We start from the raw sequence: 5,031 nt of genomic DNA, 5'->3' as shown, positions 1-5,031 counted from the left end.
TTGAGCACTGAAATAAGTGCCTCTTCCTCTTCAGGCTTCAGGGAAGAGCAAATAATCACTGGATATGAGCCATTCTCAACCAAGAACACATATTTCAGAGAAGGAGGTAAGTATTTGAGCTCAAGCTTGGGGGCTTCCTCCTCTGCTTTAGGCGTGTGAACCATAGCCTTCTGGGGTGGTGAATTATCAATTTTAACTAATTCATACTCAAAGATAGGATCCAGAATGTCATCGAGCACCTCAGCTTTTAGTACCTCTTGAACAAGTGGTTCAATAACATCTATTTTCATGCATCCTTCAGAATCATTAGGGTGCTTGAGAGCTTCAAAAACATGAAGGACCACATATTCTTCATTGACCCTCAGGGTCAATTCACCATTTTGTACATCAATCAGAGCTCTACCTGTAGCTAAAAAGGGTCTACCAAGTATAATAGAGGATTTTACCTCCTTTTTCATGTCTAATATAACAAAATTAACAGGAAAGATGAATGGTCCTACTTTAATAAGTAAATCCTCAACAACACCCACAGGTAATTTAATAGAAAGATCAGCAAGTTGAAGAGAAATATGAGTGGGTTTTACCTCCTCAATTTGAAGTTTTTTCATTACTGAAAGTGGCATTAGATTGATGCTAGCTCCAAGGTCACATAAAGCTCTCTGAATGGTGACATCTCCAATGGTGCAAGGAATTACAAAGCTCCCTAGGTCTGGCATCTTCTCAAGAAGGTTGTGTTGAATAATGGCACTGCATTCCTTGGTTAACACCACTGTTTCTTGTTCCTTCCAATTCCTCTTGTGGGTCAACAGGTCTTTCATAAATTTAGCATAGAGAGGCATAAATGAGATTGGCGGTTATTATAATTGTTCTGTTGGAAGCCGCCTTGAGAATTATTTTTGAAATTCTGAGGTCTCTGAGGTTGGTCTCTCCACCCAAAATTTGGGTGATTTCTCCATCCTTGATTGTATGTCTGAGAATAGGGGTCATTATTTGGATTTCTAGGACTACTCCCCATGTAATTGACCTGTTCGAAAGAGGATTGAGCATAATCATAGTTATCATTTTGTACTAAATTTCTCGCCATGTCATAGAGACCTCTTGAGGTGGATTTTGGGTGTTGATAGCTGAGACTTGCATGCCACCCATGTGTTGAGTAAGTAGACTTATTTGCTGAGACATAAGCTTGTTCTAAGCAAGAATAGCATTAAGAGCTTCTACTTCCATGACACCCTTCTTCTGAGGAGCCTCAGAGTTCACAGGATTCCTGTTAGATGAGTATAAATATTGGTTGCTAGCAACCAATTCAATAAGCTCAATAGTCTCCTCTAGTGTCTTCTTCTTGTGCAATGAACCTCCTGCAGAATTGTCTAAGCACATCCTGGACATTTCACCCAAGCCTTCATAAAAGATATCTAGTTGAGTCTATTTGGAGAACATGTCCGGAGGGCATTGCCTAGTCAGTAGCTTGTATCTCTCCCAAGCTTCATACAAAGTTTCACCATCCTTCTGTCTGAAGGTCTGAACCTCCACCCTATGCTTAGTCAGCTTCTTTGGTGGAAAAAATTTAGTGAGAAACTCAGTAACCACCTTGTTCCAAGTATCCAAACTCTCCTTGGGTTGAGAATCTAGCCATATCTTTGCTCCATCCCTTAAAGTAAACGGGAAGAGCATGAGTTTGTACACCTCTGGGTTTACTCCATTTGTCTTCACAGTCTCACAGATTTGCAAAAAATTAGAAATAAATTGATTTGGGTCTTTGTGGGGAAGACCATGATACTGGCAGTTTTGTTGCACCAGGGTGACCAGTTGTGGCTTCAACTCAAAGTTGTTCGCAGCTATAGGAGACACCACAATGCTTTTTCCATACAGATCTGCAGTAGGAGCAGAGTAAGAGCCAAGTACTCTTCTTTGTTGCTCATTCCCATTCGGATTTGCCACATTGGCATTAGCAGCATCATTAGGATCCATAATAGATTCTGCAGCCTTGTAAAGTCTTGCTTGTGGTAACCGTCGCCTGAGAGTCCTTTCAGGTTTAGGATCAAAGTCTAAGAGATGTTCTTTGTCTCTGTTCCTGCGCATAAACAAACAGAAGACAAGAAAATATGGAACTCTCTACGTTAGAGTGCAGAGAATTTCCAGTGAGGTAACCTGAACTAGGAAACACCAAACTTAGTTTAAGAAATTACTAAAATTATTAGTGCTATTAAAAATTTTAAAATAATTTTTTCTTCTTTTTTTTTCGAAAATATTTAAAACAAATTTTAAATAAAAAATATGAAAAATAAAAATAAAACACCTAATCTAAGCAATCAAATAACTAATAGTTGTTAATCACTATCAATCCCCGGCAACGGCGCCAAAAACTTGGTGCGGAAATTCTACAACCACAGACTAACCAGCAAGTGCACTGGGTCGTACCAAGTAATACCTCAGGTGAGTGAGGGTCGATCCCATGAGGATTGATGGATCAAGTAATAATAATTGAGTGATTAGCTTACTTAGGTAAGCAGAAGAGGTTTAAGTTGAAAACATCAGAAGGCAAACACGCAAGTAAATAAATTGAAAATAAAATATTAGAGAAACAGTTAAGGCTTCAGAGTTATTTATTTTTCCGGATTAACTTTTCTTACTAACTATTTTAATCATGTAGGATTTAATTTATGGCAAACTATATGTGACTAGACCCTAATTCCTTAGACCTTTCTAGTCTCCTCTAAAATTCATCGACTGCCAATGCCTTGGTCAATTAATTCCAATTAGAGGGTGAAGTTCAAATTCCAGTTTATATGCCACAAAAATTCTAATTACCCAAAAATTAAAGGATTATATGTCACGTATCTCGTTAAATCATGATAATTAAAATTTAGGAGAATATGTTTTCAAGATGTTGTTCAAGTAAAGAGCTTTTCCAAGTTTTACAAGAACTCAAATAGAAAGAGGGTCATACTTCCGTTCCACACAAATTCATAAGATAAAGAGCGAAAAGAATTCTTAAATTATAAATCCACACATGAATTAAAATAGAAAAAATAATAAAATCAATCCATACAAATAGACAGAGCTCCTAACCTTAACAATGGAGGATTAGTTGCTCATGGTTCAAAGAAAAATAGGATTCTCCTAAAATGTACAGAGTTCCAATCTAATGGCCTCAAATTAACTAATGGAATTCCTTTTTATAACTAATCCTAATAAATTTAAAATCTAATTATCTAAATTTAAAAATAATATCTTTTTCTAAAAATAAGATTTGAATTTAAATCAGAATAATCAGCAGGTCTTCAGTTGATGGGTGAGGATCACATGTTTTGTCCATTCTGCAGCTTATAATCTGTGTTTTCTAAGCTGAAAACTGGGTCAAAACAGCCCAGAAATCGCCCCCAGCATTTTTCTGCATTTTTTGCACGTGGCGCATGTCACGCGTACGCGTTGATGGTCTTTTTTCGCAAGTCACGCTGACGCGTAGGTCACGCATACGCATCGCTGAGCAAATCTTCAAATCACGCATACGCATCAGTCACGGGCACATGTCGCCATGGAAAGCTCCAAATCACGCGCACGCGTCAGTCACGCGTACGCGTCGCTCCTCGCTGCCATCTCCTTTTGTTCTTGTGCTGCAGAAACTCCATCAAATCCAGCCGAATGCTACCTAAAATAAACAAAATTGCAAAAGACTCAAAGTAGCATCCATATTGCTAAAAGATCATTAATTCTTTATTAAACTCAACAAATTAGATGCAAATTCACTAGGAAAAGATAGGAAAGTTGCTCACGCATCAATAACTGAGGTGGTTGAGCTCTTTTCATTCTATATTTTCTCCCGTTCTTATTATGCTATATTCCTATTTTCTGCTATTTTTGTTATTGCATGATCAGTTTTTATTTCAATTCCTAGGTTCTAGTTTCATTTACTGTTTATTTTGTACTTGATTTTTAGTCTGAAGGGATGTTTCATGTATTACTCACTGAGCTTGAAATCAAAAAGAAAAAAAGATGAATTGTATGAGAGATTGAGTTTATATTGAAGAATAGTCTTATTTACTTAAATGTGGTGGTATTTTCTATAATTCGGAATGCATGACATGAACAGTGCATATCTGAATTTGAATCAAAGGATGTTGATGTATAAGGAACAAGAATTTAGAGAACTATTATGACTTCTCTGAAATTAGTCCAAGCTTAATCCTTGAAGCAAAAAAAAAAAAACAGCAAAAGAAAAATAAAAGCAAGGTCCAAGGCTCTGAGCATCAATGACTAAGAAAGTCAGACATGATTAAAAGCTCAAATAGTTGTTTCCTTAGTTATATGCTTGTGGTGTTCTTGTGTCAAGTAATCCTTGAGACAAAATATTTAGAGTCGAGGCCAAATGCATTTAGAAGAGTATGCCCAAGGCTTTGAGCACCACTATCTGGGACCCAGTTAAGTGCTTGTGGTGTTTTTGTATCAAGTAACCCTTGAGACAAAATATTCAAAGTTACGGCTAGGCTCAAGGTGCAAAGTACCAAAAGGAGATTTGTTGTGTTCAAGGATTAAACTGAAGTATAAAAGACTAGAGAATTCATAATATTATTCGGATTCTAATTCCAGATGACAGTAACATTCTTCTGATTCAAAGGATAGTGAGATGCCAAACCTATTCAGGATTGCAATTGTAAATCCCACTTCAAGAAGAGACATGAGCTTAATCAAACTCTCACTCTCATGCAAATTCACATCCTAGGCCTATTTTAGTGTTGGTTTCTTGAGGATAAACAACAATTCAAGTTTGGTGTTGTGATGCGTGAGCATCTTCTCTATCTTTTTCTAGTGAATTTGCATTCAAATTGTTGAGTTTAATCAACATTTAAACATCTTTTAGCCACTATGGATGCTACTTTGAGTTGTGTCCATTCCGTTTATTTCAGGTAGCATTCGGATGGATTTGACGGAGTTTTATAGCATAAAAGGAAGAAAGCGTGATGCTATCAACCCCGACCTCCTTGCAATCAAACATAAATAACTTGAGCTACAGAGGTCCAATTGATGTGATTT

General features: G+C 37.0%; 1 non-coding gene across 1 annotated transcript; it reads left to right on the top strand.

The window, feature by feature from the left end:
* The first annotated feature begins 1,432 nt into the window (after positions 1 to 1,432).
* LOC112793390 (small nucleolar RNA R71) lies at positions 1,433 to 1,538 on the top strand. The gene has a single exon (XR_003198084.1). It is a non-coding gene; the product is annotated as a small nucleolar RNA R71 (small nucleolar RNA).
* The last annotated feature ends 3,493 nt before the right edge of the window (positions 1,539 to 5,031 follow it).

Source organism: Arachis hypogaea, chromosome 3 (assembly GCF_003086295.3).
Source record: "Arachis hypogaea cultivar Tifrunner chromosome 3, arahy.Tifrunner.gnm2.J5K5, whole genome shotgun sequence".
In the NCBI taxonomy this organism is placed as follows: domain Eukaryota; kingdom Viridiplantae; phylum Streptophyta; class Magnoliopsida; order Fabales; family Fabaceae; genus Arachis; species Arachis hypogaea.
Note: the sequence above shows the minus strand (reverse complement) of the source record. Positions and strands in the feature narration are given on the sequence as shown.